Source organism: Canis lupus, chromosome 9 (assembly GCF_048164855.1).
Source record: "Canis lupus baileyi chromosome 9, mCanLup2.hap1, whole genome shotgun sequence".
Classification (NCBI taxonomy): Eukaryota; Metazoa; Chordata; class Mammalia; order Carnivora; family Canidae; genus Canis; species Canis lupus.
Genome location: NC_132846.1, coordinates 4,050,700 through 4,066,167, shown reverse-complemented (window position 1 = coordinate 4,066,167; position 15,468 = coordinate 4,050,700). Strand labels below are relative to the sequence as shown.

Sequence of the window (15,468 nt, the reverse complement as noted above, 5' to 3'; positions counted from 1 at the left end):
ATGGTTTATTAAACATTTTCAATTTTCATGCACAAAGAAATCTGGGGGAGGGATTTGCTTGGGGGACAAAAGGCCGAATGCGGAATTGGGGAAGGGACTGATGCCTTTATGGTCAAGTTAGCACTTCGGTGTTGCAGGAAGAAAATAGTTGGGAGGGACAGGAAAATGTAGTCCTGTACCAGGAGCCCAAAAACATTATAGGAAACTATTGGCAGGTTTCTGATTTTATCTCATTGGTCAGAAGTATGCTGTGTACAACTTTTAGTTGTAAAAAAGGATGTGAAACATAGTGTGGGTTTGTTTGTTTTTAAAGATTTTTTTTTATTTATTTGAGAAAGTGAGTGAGACAGAGAGAGAGTGTGTGAAAGCAGAGTGAGGGGCAGAGGGAGAGGGAGAAAAGCAGATTCCCTACTGAGGGTGGGTCAGATCCAAACCTGAGATCATGTCCTGAGCAGAAAACAAGAGTGACGCTTAATAAACGCAGCCACCCAGGCACCCTTTGTTGTTTTTCTTTTAAGATGGGGAGATAGTCAACCAAACCAACACTGAAGGTTCTGCTAATAAGGAGGCAGAAGAGAATGGTGATTTGGTTGGCAATTTGCAGTGTCTGCCTCCTGACCATTAAGGTGGGGATTCAGAATATTAGGTGGAGGTGAAGCCTTTCCTCCTTGAGAAGTCAGTAAAAATTTCACAGTAGGGATAACATTTCCTTGGAGGCATTGATAGCCATATCATTTATAGGGAATTTTGTTGAGTACATATGTTGCACTTGGGACTTCATATAACTTTCTTATTTTATCTCATTTAATTCACAGCAAGTCAAAAGACATGTGTTAGTCATGTGTTAATAGGAAGCTTGGATGAAGATGAAAAATTGCCTAAGGATATAGAGCTAGAAAATTGGACACAGGAGTTGAACCTGGTTTTTGTGACTCTGAAAGCCATGTACTTTGCATAATATCATCTCGCTTTGGAGACAAATAGGAGTTTTTCAAGTATAAAAGTGGGCCAGTGGAAGGCTTGATAGGTGGAGGGAACTGTCAACTTCTATCTTCTTCAGAACAAACTGATGGTTTCCAGAGGGGAGATAGTGGGGGATGGGCAAAAAAGGGGAAGGGGAGCAGGAGATACAGACTATCAATTATGGAATAAATACAGCACGGGAATAAAAGGCATAGAGTAGAGAATATGGTCAATGATATCTCAATAGCATTGTATGGTGGCAGATGGTAGTTACACTAGTGGTGATCATAGCATACTGTATAATAGACTTGTGGAATCACTATGTTGTGTGCTGGAAAGTAGTATAATGTATGTCAAATAAAATATTTTTTTAAAAACCAAAAAAATTCTATCTTCCTCAGCCTTGGAAACTTGAAATTATTGATATCTGCCATTCAAAGTCTGATAATCGCCAAGCAAATCCTGTGTAAATACAGGCAATTGTAGTTAGTGTTGAAACGTTCAGAACCACCAAATGGAGATATTACTTTGGAATACAGTTGGGTGTTACCAGAGTACACAGTAGGCATTTTTCTGCCCAAAAAAGTACTTATACCTCTGCCTTTTATTCCAGTTTAATAGACTGGGTAGGTTGTAATTTCATCAACTCTACTAGAATAAAGCTATAAAATCATTCACTTCTGTTCCCTTGTACCAACCAGTCCTGGCTTGGTCTTTAGGAAAATGGAATGACTCATTGGAATTAGGATGCACTCTGGCTGGTATCTTCCATTTGTCCCTCTATATCGATTCCCTTCTTTCTTCCCCACTGCCTACCTCAGGAGTTGTAGACCCATATTTTTACTGGTTCAAATGGTGTGCTACAATTCCAGAAGTTCATCTTACAACAGAGGAATCTTGTTCTCCAGTGTATGTGGGAAATATCTGGAAAGGCAGCAGAGATGGTTCCATGAGAGGCTGAGATTGTTACCACTGTTCATGCCAAGAGATGAGTGAGGAGGAGCCAGGGAACACCGCAGCAGTTTGACAGAGCCTGTGGCAGGGTTCAGGTGTAGGCCGCAGGTGCCCTAATAGCACTATGACCCTGCGCAGAAGTAGATGGCAGCATCTCCAGGCTGGGCTGCAATGATAAGCAGGGAGCTGTCTTTTCTTGCCTCACCAAACAGAGCTGTTAGACTCTTCTGCTTCTTCACTTCTCCTCCCTTAGATAATGTCATCAAGTGGACTGGACCTGCCCCAGGCTTCTGTCTGTACCACTGAAAGCTGGGGAAAGTGCTCGTGAAGTTGCAGTACGTAGTAAAATTTTCTCCCTCCTGGATGCTTAGAGAGCGAGGACTCTGCTGCAGCAGCTGGGTGCTCTTCCCTGTTTAAAACCAAAGCAGTGGGCACTGGGGAAGGGAACGGGTCCTCTTTCTCAGCCTGATATGATTTTTCCTTGCTCCTATCCCCCTCCTCCTTCCTTCACTCTTTCCCTTTCTTCCTTTAATTTTCCCATTGGATTTTCAGTTGATATCATTGGGAACTTCTCAAACTCAAATGCCAATTGAGTCCAAAGGATCAGCACTGAGAATTTCAGGAGCATCTCTTCTTGTCTGTCACAGGATGGCCGTGGTCACAGTCTTCAGCTGCCTGTGAAAGATTCCCTCCTGAAGGAGGCTTTTCTGAGCTAGAGTGCCTAGCTTGCCACTCACTTTGATCTGGATAAAGAGGCAGAGATCTCTGTGTAGCAGCCAACTGAATCAATCATTTAGCCTCCACCCTCTTCTTCCTCTAACCTGAAACCCTGCTTTGAGTCTGAGAAGGATTTTGCCTTTTGAAATAGTACCCTCCTGTGGAGAGACAGGAAAGTCATTTACTTTCAGTAATGCTTCCATTTCTCCCAATTTCATTTGGTATGCACAAAAATCCAGATTTAAGTAGAGTCTAATGACCTTTTTCAAAAATGGAAAATACATCCTTTTAAGAATTGATCACTTTCAACAGACTAACAAAAGATAAAGGAAATATCATCTTATAATTTCTGGTATCCTCAACAAGCATGTTGAGCAGTACTGTGTCTATGAACTGTATTTGTAGGTATATGCGTGTGTGTTGTGTTGTGTATGAAACTCAAAGTACATTTTCTGGGTCATATGGTATGGGTAAGCACCCAGTCATAAACCTGTTTTTACCAAATTAAAGATGAATAACTCTGCTGTATATTATTTAATTAAGAACACTTTTCTGATATCCTACTGCATTACTCTGCCATTAAGTCCTTGGTTTATGATCAGCATAGTCTTCAACACATTGTATTGTGTTTGCATTTGTTGGATTCCCCAATAAGTTCCTTGACAAAGGAATTATGTCATTTTCATTTTTATGGCCCCAGCAATTACTAGGGAGAAAAATGTCAATACATAGTTAACAAATTGTTGAATGAATGTGTAAGAGTGTTTGCGCACATTAGTACAGTGATTCAAGTATGTTGATATTGTGATGTGGATGTAGTATGTGTTCAAGTCTCATGAAATCTCGGGTAAATAGCATCATGGTTGTTTTAGCTACTCTCATACTCATTAGTAAAGATTTCAGTGTTGGCCATGTGACTATTTGCATCCAAATATAATGAGATTTTTTTTGGCGTGAAGGCTATCCTGGAATGCTTTTGCTCCTTCTCTGCCATCTTATGCTCCACTAAGTACTATTGAGTTTTAAGTACTCTATCACCCTTTTGTCATGAGCTATATTATTCACCCTATCTGACAATTAAGTCACACCATTTAACTATTCATATTCTGAAGTAAAATGGAATCACTATCAACTTTAGTCAGTTGTTGAAGAAATGTTTCTTTTGTTTGTGTGCCCATTATAGAGATCTGCTTGTAATCATCCGTTAAAAAGAAAAAGCTAGTTATGTTCAAACAACACAATGATCTTTCTCAGTGTAGTTACCAAACCTCAAGTTCTGCTGCCCATTATTCAAAAAGCCAATACTCAAGAGATGTGTTTTGATTGGAAAGGAATATGAACTTTATTCAGGAGGCCCACGACCTGGGGAGAAGGCTGACATTTGTCCAAAAGCCAACTCTGAGATTTCTACCTGGCCTAAAGGAAAGGGTTTAGGTTACTCAGTAAAGGGAGTGCAGTGGTATGCTACATTTCTTGATCACCTGCAGACTTGATGCAGCAGTAAAGGTTATCTTGGTGCTGAGGGTTGTGCAAGGGTATCAGGTTCTTATTTTGTGATGTGCAGGAGTACTCTGTTCTTTCTGCAAAGGAGGGCAAGTTCCACAGATACACAAAGGGAGGTCAGCAAAATCATTTGTGTAATCTAAAAAAAGGAAAAACATTTTGCTAAAAAAATTGCCAGGCTAATCAGAAAGCAGAGTCAGCTTTAAACAGAAATCTCACAGAGGAAGACATAGACATGGGCAACATGCATATGAGAAAATGCTCTGCATCACTTGCCATCAGGGAAATACAAATCAAAACCACAATGAGATACCACCTCACACCAGTGAGAATGGGGCAAATTAACAAGGCAGGAAACAACAAATGTTGGAGAGGATGTGGAGAAAGGGGAACCCTCTTGCACTGTTGGTGGGAATGTGAATTGGTGCAGCCACTTTGGACAACTCTGTGGAGGTTCCTCAAAGAGTTAAAAATATACCTGCCCTACGACCCAGCAATTGCACTGCTGGGGATTTACCCCAAAGATACAGATGCAATGAAACGCCGGGACACCTGCACCCCGATGTTTCTAGCAGCAATGGCCACGATAGCCAAACTGTGGAAGGAGCCTCGGTGTCCATCGAAAGATGAATGGATCAAGAAGATGTGGTTTATGTATACAATGGAATATTACTCAGCTATTAGAAATGACAAATACCCACCATTTGCTTCAACGTGGATGGAACTGGAGGGTATTATGCTGAGTGAAGTAAGTCAGTCGGAGAAGGACAAACATTATATGTTCTCATTCATTTGGGGAATATAAATAATAGTGAAAGGGAATATAAGGGAAGGGAGAAGAAATGTGTGGGAAATATCAGAAAGGGAGACAGAATGTGAAGACTGCTAACTCTGGGAAAGGAACTAGGGGTGGTAGAAGGGGAGGAGGGCGGGGGGTGGGAGTGAATGGGTGACGGGCACTGGGGGTTAGTCTGTATGTTAGTAGATTGAACACCAATAAAAAATAAATCTAAAAAAAATAAAAAATAAAAATAACCCCCCCCCCCAAAAAAAATAAACAGACTTGCTGCCCTCTGTGGCCTGGGAAAGTTCTGGTCCTTCATTCCTCAGGGCCAGTGGTCTGCGAATCTCAAAGCAAGTAAATTGGTTCTGTTATGGATCAAGGGATGTAGGCCAGTAAGCAAGAAAGAATACAGATTTGAAAAAAAAACAAAACAAAACACTACTTCATTCCCAGTTAAATGAGCAAGACATTTCTCCAGGATCTTGGTTTCCAACTCATTATTCATGCAATACAAAGCGTTTTTGGCACTGTACTAGGTTTGGGGATATAAAATGTAATAAAACAGTCTCTGCCTTCCAAGTTCTCATATCCAAAGGCATTCTTGTCAAAAACAATTTTTAAAAGTAATATATAAGAAAAGATCTATAATAGCATGACAGGCAAACATAGGAGATGTAATAACTATGCCAAAAATTGGGCCATTGAGAGAGATTTTATTCAAGGTTTAAAGAGGCAGCCAAACAAAGATTCACTTGTGGGGAGCTTGCCCACTTACCTTTACACTCAGACAGGGTGCTAAGCAAGAAGCAAGAGAAATAGAATAGCCCTCTGGAGCCGGAGAGGAACAGAGTCAACTGTTGACCCCCGGATATTTCCCCCATTTCTCAGAACTGAAAAAGAACTACCAACACTGAGTTACACAATGCTGAGTCCCTAAAGGCGTGTAGAAGTGACAGCCTTTGGCACCTAGGGATGGTCCTCCCCTGGATAGCCACTAGTGCCAGTGAGGGATGCTAGAGGGAAACAGAATTCATGGTGCCAATTCTGTGGTCTTTTCAGTGCCACAAAATTCCTCAAGGGATCTTAGAACTCATCAGAACAAATAGAACATTGAATATAAAAACATTTAATACAAAATCTTTTGGTGGAATAGGGATAAATTCTAACTAAATGATTTGATGTTGGAGTCAGGCATTTAGATGTATACTGCACCACTGCCATTTACCAGTGAGATAACAACAATTTACCTCACCCAGTCATGTAATTGTTTCCTATTCAGTAGAATAAGGCTTACATTACTAATGCCATGTGTATGTCTTGAGGATATGCTGAGATTATGTACATAAATCAGACTGTGTTTCAATCAACCTATTTAGATGATTCCCTGAAGCTCATTTCCACTCCTCATATTTCTTCTCAACAGGATGTAACAAAAAGTCCAGCTGAGTCCTTACCCATGTTACCATCATTAACCACAATCTTAAGTGAAAACGTCCAGACTTTGTGTCTTGCCTGTGACAAGGGTTATGTGAAGAGATAAGACAGGTACATAAGACTCAATTAGTTACCTTTTCCCTTAAAAAATAAGACTTTATTTATTTATTTGAAAGAGAGAGAAAGCATACCCAGTGCAAAGGGGCAGAGGGAGCAAGAGAAGCAAGCTCTCTGCTGAGTAAGGAGCCCGAAGAGGGCTCAATCCCAGGATGCTGAAATCATGACCCAAGCCCAAGGCAGACACTTAACCGACTGAGCCACCTCAGTGCCCCAATCTTTTCCATTTTTAGTCAACTGGTATACAAAGTATCCAGGTGGGTCAAAACATAAGTGCTTTTGATTTGGTAAGCTTGATAAACCATATATAAAACTAGTAGTGCCATCAACTCCTCTAAACACTTCATACAAATCAACTGATTTAATCCCACTGACAACACTGGGAGGTAGCTAATATTCTTATTTTTACTGAGGAGCATATTGAGGTAGAAAAGGTTAAGCTCCATAAGATCATATAGCAATCAGGCTTCAAATCTAGGCAGTGCAGCTGAAGAATGCACAAACCTGACTATCTTAGAATACTACCTCTCAGATAGTGTAAATCTTGCCATGAGGGGTCGGCAGACCAGCAGCATTACCTGGGAGCTTGTTAGAAATGCAGATTCACAGGTCCTACTGAATTGTAGTCTGCGGTTTAACAAGGGCCATACATGATCAACTTTTGAACAACTCTGATGAAAAAGTGGTAGAGTAACCGCCCTAAATCATTGTGTACATTGTGGAGAATAAATGTGCATTGAAGTAACGCGGTGGATTCAAGAAAAAAAAATACATGAGAGAATAGACCAAGTTACTGACATGGCTAATGCAGAGGAAGAGAAGTTGACAAATCCAATATTAAGGCATAGCTGTATTATCAAATCTATATATTTGCATTTTGACACAGTTTTTCAGACTATTCATAATATTTGATTCATTGGAGTTGCTTTTTCAAAAACACTTGTTGAAGACAAGTTTGCTGCCTCCACACTGGGTGTCATAACTCCATCAGCAGGATTGGGGACAGGCTGCAGGTGGCCAGAGAACACAAAACAGAGTCTGGGAGACTGAAATGTTCAGGAAGCTCTGAATCTCCTGATTAGTAAGGGTAGCTCATAGTTTCTTCTTCATTCCTTCCTGGGGGATGGCAGTCCTTCCTGGGATTCTGTTTATACCTGTGAAAGTATACAAAGAAACAGAAATAGCACCTTCAACCTTTCTCCCAGCTTTGACATGCAGAGTTCAAGAACTTGGCTCCCTGTTGCTTGGCAAGGCAGCAGAAGATGTGTATGTTTAATCTCACTATAGAATTTACATCTTTTTTAATACCTTTCTTGCAGGGAACCCTGGGTAATCCCAAGTGAGCATGACAATGTTGCATCCCTTTGGCTGTTGGGAAAGTCTTTGACAGCTTCAGTGCCCACATCTAAGGCAAAGCCACAAGATCCTAGCTGCAGACCTCAGGGTCTTCTCCATTTGTCCTGGCCAAGTATTCATTTTTTTTTGGTATTTTTTTTATTGGAGTTCAATTTGCCAACATATAGTATAACACCCAGTGCTCATCCCGTCAAGTGTCTATCACCCAGTCACCCCATCCCCCCACCCACCTCCCCTTCCACTACCCCTTGTTTGTTTCCCAGAGTTAGGAGTCTCTCATGTTCTGTCACCCTCTCTGATATTCCCCACTCATTTTCTCTCTTTTCCCCTTTATTCCCTTTCACTATTTTTTATATTCCCCAAATGAATGAGACCATATAATGTTTGTCCTTCTCTGATCGACTTACCTCACTCAGCATAATACTCTCCAGTTCTATCACGTTGAAGCAAATGGTGGGTATTCATCATTTCTAATGATGGCCAAGTATTCAAACCTAAGATGCTTTAGGTGTAGAGCTGTTGAGATCTTACACTTCAAGAAATAGGATTGTATGTGTGGTTATGAAGATAATCAGAGACAAGCTCCACTCTTTGCCAATAATTATTCACCCAAACTATAAATGGTGTCAGTAAGCTCTCTGAGTAGAAACACAAACATGACCCTCTTGGGAGGATTCATAAATATTAAAAATATTACCCAATGTACAGTAAGCTGTTTCTGTTAAGTGGGGTATTCCAAATAGATGGCTTCTGCTTTCAGGCTTATGGAGACCCAAAAATTTCTTATAAGGCTGAGAACTCTTCCTAAAATCACCAAATAACCTTCCCATTCTGGGTTTAGCAATTCTAAGAGAATTATCAAGAAGCAATGACCTGACCCCCACTATTCTGGGACCTGGAGACCTGCTCTTCTCTCTTGGCCAGTTTCTTTTTCTTCCCCAGCCCTTTGGAGCAATGTACCCAAATACTTCTGTGCTGTGAGTGACACAGTGCCCAGGACTGTGGGGAGAGCTGCACACAAATTTCCTGAGACACTGCAGTTTTCAGAGACTCAAGGACACAGTCCAACTTGTGTTTAGAAACCTCTCTAATTTGATAGGAATGAGTGGGATGGAGGAAGAGAGCTCCAGAGAGTGCTAGGCTCCTGAAGATGAATAGCAATTTCAATGTGTTTCTTCTTTAACAACTGGGTCACATAGACAAGTCCTAGAAACAGAGAGACTTGTATGGATACTCTCCTTCTACTTGGGGTTACTGAATTCTAGAGGGTCAAGACGTTGCTCCAAAGGTTTGGGGATTTCCTCTGGTGGAAGGAGGTTTCATTCTTTGTAAATTCAGCCTCAAAACCTTTGATTCCTTTAACAGGGTGTCCCCCTGATATGTACTTCAGCAGAGCTGGAGGCCTTGGTTGGAGTACTGCATGTACCAGATAAGAGGAGGAGTTGTCCTAAAGGAACAGTTGCATCTCAGCTCCAGAAGGGCTTCTTCAGAGACCAACATATGGGGAATCAAGTTGAATCACTGGCTGGGCTCTGCTTCCTCCTGAAACATTGAAGCTGAGTCAGTGAGAACAGGACAGACCTACTTAAAATGAGACAGTGTCTCCATTCAGATTCCAATCAGAACAACATTTCTGATATGGAGGCAGGAACATAAAATACTTGTTACTTACTGCTCATTGTGAAGAGCATTCTTAATAGCAGAATTGTCATTGAGAACATAGCTAGGCAGTGAGGAAGCTGACAGCTATGTTCTGGAAAATCTCCCCTGAGGACTAAGAAAGAGTGTGCTAGACTGCGCTGAGTCCTTGTAAACTGGAAAAATCTGAGATTCCACAAATCCCCCCATTTAAAGGCAAGTTCTAGCTGGAGCATCTGGGTGGGTCAGTCGGTTAGGTGTCTACTTTTGCCTCAGGTCATGATCTCAGGGTCCTAGGATTGAGCCCCATTTTTGGGACTTGATCAGTGGAGGGGGGGCTGCTTTTCCCTCTCCCTCTGTCCCTCTTTCCTGCTTATGCTTTTTCGCAATTCTCTCTCAAATAAAAATTAAAATCTTAAAAAAAATAAAGGCAAGTTCTAGAGGCCGTTAGTAAAAGATGCTTCCTTGATAATGACTGCTCCTGGTGTTGAGCCTACTCTGAAAGTGCACCTCAGTGAGCTGTACGTTAGGAGCTCACAGGAGTGAGGTAGAAATTTTAATAGAAGAGGCTTTTCCAGCTTACATAACATTGCCCTCTGTGGGTCAAATATAGAAACAAATGGAGTCAAAGTTTTGGTGCCTCTTCTTTTTCCTGCTCCTATCTAGGCTTGAATTTCTTAGTATTATAATCTGATGAGAGTGTTTTCAAGATTCTGATTATCAAGAGGTTGTTTTAATCTTATGAGTTAAGCACTATTATTTAATTATATGAAGTAAATAGTATTGCCATCCTCATTTTATAAATGAGGAAACTGAAATGTGGAAGGAAGTTAGTTAGTGACAATGGGAATTTGTCCCATTAGCAGGATTCGGGAATCCATATTATTAAACACTGACAGTTTACTATTATAGTACTGAAGAGCAGACATTATCTCATTTAGTGAAGGGAAATCAAATCCTTATGAAGTTAAATAATTTGTCCAAGGACAACATAAGAATTTGAATCTAATCCATTATACTCCAAGCCCAGCTACTCTTCCACCATATTACCTGTGATATGGAATTACTCTTTAAGGGTAGATATAATTTCACCAAGACAAGCACTCAGAGAAAAACCCAGAGAAGAATAGAAACTAAGGGAAATCTCCCAAGGAACCCAAACACTGAAGAGATGAGCAATGGGAAATAGTACCAAGGAAACATTAAAGGGTAGCCCAGAGAGATAAGTGGAAAATCAGAAATGACTGGTGTCTAGAAAGAGAAGGGAAAAGGAGTTTCAAGAACAAAGGAATGTCCAACAGAGCAATGCTGAAGAAATGTCTATGAATAAGGTGATGAATGAAAAGTGTCCACTGATTTTTAACAGCGCAATGATCATATTTTGACCCTTTTCAGCAGAAGCTAAACTGCAGTGGGATGAGGCATGGAGATAAGACAAGGACATAGGAGATTTGAATATAGGACTGTCTTGCCAGAGACTGAACTCTGATGGATAGAAAAGAGACATGGCGTTAACCAGAGGAAGATGTTGAAGTGATAACTGGGCTTTTAAAGATTAGGATATATTTACATACTTTTGGAAAGGAACTAAAGGCAATGGGTTAAAAATCTGAGGAGACAGATAAGGTGGAATATGGACCATAGGTAGAAGAACCAAGTTTTGGTAAGAGGGGAAAGAGTTATTTCTAGTTTTATGGGAATAAAGGAGGACAAGATTGGTTTAGATTTCAGCAATTTTTTAGAGTATGAAGGTAGAAAGTTGAAACATCTATTAACTTCTAATGGCATCTTGATCGGTCTTATACACCGAATGAAGTGCCTCCCAAGAAAGTTAATGGAGGAAGTTCTGGGTTAAAAAGTCTAGGGATTGTGAGAAATTTTGAAATAGTCACTATAGGAAATAACAGTGGGTGATGATTATAGAGAAAAAGAATACTTTCCTGGCAACACTGGGGGCCTCGTTAATATTAAAGATGACAGCATGTTTTGATGACACTAGTCTGTACACTTGTGTGGTTGTCTTGAACTCTGCTTATCAGACAAAGTATATATTATAAGAGGGCAGATATTGATCTCTAATTAGAAATTAATAAGGGCACTGATAGAACACAGAACTGAGGCAATAATTGGGTTAATGACTAAAGGTTGATTGAAGTACGGCCATGGAATTCAGGTGTTATAGATAAGAAGATAAAAAATAGAGGATACTTCAGGAGCTCAGTCAGTTAAGTGTCTGACTCTTGATTTCTATTTATTTATTTATTTATTTATTTTTATTTATTTTTTATTGAAGTTCGATTTGCCAACATATAGTATTTTTTTTCCTTGCTTTTTTTTTATTTTTTTAATTTTTTTTTTATTGGTGTTCAATTTACTAACATACAGAATAACACCCAGTGCCCGTCACCCATTCACTCCCACCCCCCGCCCTCCTCCCCTTCTACCACCCCTAGTTCGTTTCCCAGAGTTAGCAGTCTTTACGTTCTGTCTCCCTTTCTGATATTTCCCACACATTTCTTCTCCCTTCCCTTATTTTCCCTTTCACTATTATTTATATTCCCCAAATGAATGAGAACATATAATGTTTGTCCTTCTCCGACTGACTTACTTCACTCAGCATAATACCCTCCAGTTCCATCCACGTTGAAGCAAATGGTGGGTATTTGTCATTTCTAATAGCTGAGTAATATTCCATTGTATACATAATATGGCACCCAATGCTTATCCCATCAAGTGCCTTCCTCAGTGCCTGTCACCCAGTTACCCCATCCCCCCACCCATCTCCCTTTCCACTACCCTTTGTTCATTTCCCAGAGTTAGGAGTCTCTCATGTTTTGTCACCCTCTCTAATTTCTCCCATTCATTTCCCCTCCTTTCCCTCATAATCCTGTCTATGTTACCCAGGGCAATTTACACGTTCAATGCAATACCTATCAAAATACCATGGACTTTCTTCACGGAGTTGGAACATATAATATTAGGATTTGTGTGGAACCAGAAAGGACCCTGAATAGCCAGGGGGAATATTGAAAAAGAAAACCAGAGCCGGGGGCATCACAATGCTGGATCTCAAGTTGTACTACAAAGCTGTGGTCATCAAGGCAGTGTGGTACTGACACAAAAACAGACTCACAGATCAATGGAACAGAATCGAGAACCCAGAAACGGACCCTCAACTCTATGATCAACTAATATTCAACAAAGCAGGAAAGAATATCCACTGGAAAAAAGACAGTCTATTTAATAAATGGTGCTGGGAAAATTAGACAGCCATGTGCAGAAGAATGAAGCTAGACCATTCTCTTACACCATACACAAAGATAAACTCAAAGTGGATGAAAGATCTAAATGTGAGACAAGAATCCATCAAAATCCTAGAGGAGAACACAGGCAACACCCTTTTTGAACTTGGCCACAGCAACTTCTTGCAAGATACATCTATGAAGGCAAGGGAAACAAAAGCAAAAATGAACTATTAGGATTTAATCAGGATGACTCTTGATTTCTGATCTCAGGGTCATAAGATCAGTGTGGGACATCACTGTCCCACTCACACTTTCTTTCTAAAAAAAAAAACTTTGAGAAATAAGATGAAAGGGATCCAAGAACTAAATGGTTATATATAGTCAAAGAACAAGCCAGTGTATGTGGCTGAATCTAATCATGTGAAGTTTTAGATTGGATATAAGATTTCACCAATGGAGCAGTATCTAACTGGAGAATTATCATGGGCTATTTCTGGATTGTGGCCAAAGGAATTACTAGCTAAAGAGGATTCTATTTTTTTAAAGATTTTATTTACTCATTCATGAGAGACACAGAGAGAGAGAGACAGAGACACAGGCAGAGGGAGAGGCAGGCTCCATGCAGGGAGCCGGATGTGGGACTCGATCCCAGAACTCAATCCCAGGACTCCAGGATCATGCCCTGGGCAGAAGGCAGGTGCTAAAACACTGAGCCACCCAGAGATCCCCCTAAAGGGAATTTTAATTAACAGTCTTTACCATTAATGAGTTCAGGGTTTCTCTCCAAATGGTCTGTGTGGACACTTAAGTCATGTGCTATTTTAGAATACACTGGAATCCTCCTAACTGTGTTCTAGCCTTCAATATATAAGGAAGAGTATCTAGCACTGATAAAGATGCTAGTGCAAAAAGAAGTGGGAAATGTAGGGGTGAAAGGTGCAGAGACAATGGTCTGGGTTTTGTGGATTGTAGTAAAGAGAATGTGGTTCTCTCTAAATCTGAGGTATTTTAGATGAGAGAGAATAAGGAGCAACCACAAGAGAGTCATGTTTGGTTAAGGCATGTGGAAGTACTTTTTACAGGGGCTACTAGATGACTGTTGGTGCCAGAATGGGGATTTAGCGGCCACAGTGGAAATATTTTTATGGGAAGGTAAGAGGCAGTTAGGTCAGCTTAGAAAATAAAACAGTGTCAAATTCTTTGGGGAGTCACTCCTCCCTGGAAGAAGTCAGTCACAGGGAGGACTGAAAATGCTCATGCAAGGTCCTCATACAGAGAATTGGGGCCACAATAAGATTAGCTGGCACTTAAGTCTCTTGACTGATACCAAAAAATCAGTAAATTCTGGCTATCTAGATGAATCAGCTCTCATACATTGCGTTTCATCCCATTCCAAAATCTGCATCTGCTTCTACTTCTAGATAAAAGTACTAGAGGAAAGGATGTCTATTTCACCTTTAAAACCCATGTGGCAGAGGGCATAGTTGGAGCACAATCCCTGAGGTTCTGCTATCACTGCACTCATTGCCTATAGATAATTGCTTAGATCTCTGCAATAGCAGCTGTAATGTGTGAGGAGACTTTGGGATGTCTATTCTGGTTAACTAAGAATCTTTTTTTCCCTATCTATTCCTGTTGTTAAGTGTCTGACTCTCCTCCTTTCTGAACACCATTCCTCTCTTATCTTCTCTTGCTTCCTATTTAACGTGAAGTCTAAAGGCAATAATTCCAAAGCTCTCTTATAGACACCATCAATCAACACATTTCTCCCTCTTCCATTTCAATATCCCGTCAAATCCAAAGACTGGCTCAACTCCCTTACACACTATCATAACAAACTGGAGCCATGTACTAGATTCTAGGGTACCATTAATTATGGCAAAGATGTTGGCTGATAAATTGTATTCACACATAATATGCCACAATGCCATGGGGGTCCTTTAAGGTTATGGCAGGTTTTGCTTGTCCTCCACAAGTAGTAAATTTACTTCTTCATCCTTACTAACAGAACCTTGATGTTCTTTGAGTTAACAATATTCTTAGATAAAAACATATCTTTGCCAGACCTTTGCAGCTTGAGGTTGCCACATACTCTGTTCTGATCAATAAGATCTAAGTATTCTGTGAGATTTATTGTCCTTTCCTATTCAATAGGCTTTTCTACTTTTTCTAACTAATCCAAAATATCAACAACTAGGTTCCTTGGTACTACATATCACGAATCAAAAGTCCCATGCTTGCATTTCAGATAGAGGAAAGAGACCATTGTTACATTTCTGATCTCTGGACTTTTAATAGAAGGCCACAGCTTACCTGTAGTTGAAGTTATGTTTGGTTAACAAATGTGTTCTTACTCAAATATTCAGGCACAAAAAAGAAAACTAGAATGAAAACACCTGAAATGTTAATTTTAGTTTGCATATCACCTTATATTTAATGTGAAGCCCTTGTATCATTTTAAAGTTCTTATTGGAGTATAAAAAACACACAAGAAAGTGTAACTATATCATAAGTGTACAGCTTGTTAAATACTGTACTTCATTTACTTTCAGAAAAGCAGTAGAGCTTGATAAATGCTAACTAACAACTTTGCATACCGAGTACCCTCAACAGTCCAGAATTAAAAGAGACATTCCTAATGACAAATACCCACCATTTGCTTCAACGTGGATGGAACTGGAGGGTATTTTGCTGAGTGAAGTAAGTCAGTCAGAGAAGGACAAACATTATATGTTCTCATTCATTTGGGGAATATAA

At 40.1% G+C, this 15,468-nt stretch overlaps 1 long non-coding RNA gene across 1 annotated transcript; it reads right to left on the bottom strand.

Annotated features, from left to right (window-relative positions):
* Positions 1-7,321: 7,321 nt before the first annotated feature.
* Positions 7,322-8,838, bottom strand: LOC140639338 (uncharacterized). The gene is made up of 2 exons (XR_012036080.1): positions 8,236-8,838; positions 7,322-7,626 (listed from the first exon to the last, which is right to left on the bottom strand). It is a non-coding gene; the product is annotated as an uncharacterized lncRNA (long non-coding RNA).
* Between the last annotated feature and the right edge of the window lie 6,630 nt (positions 8,839-15,468).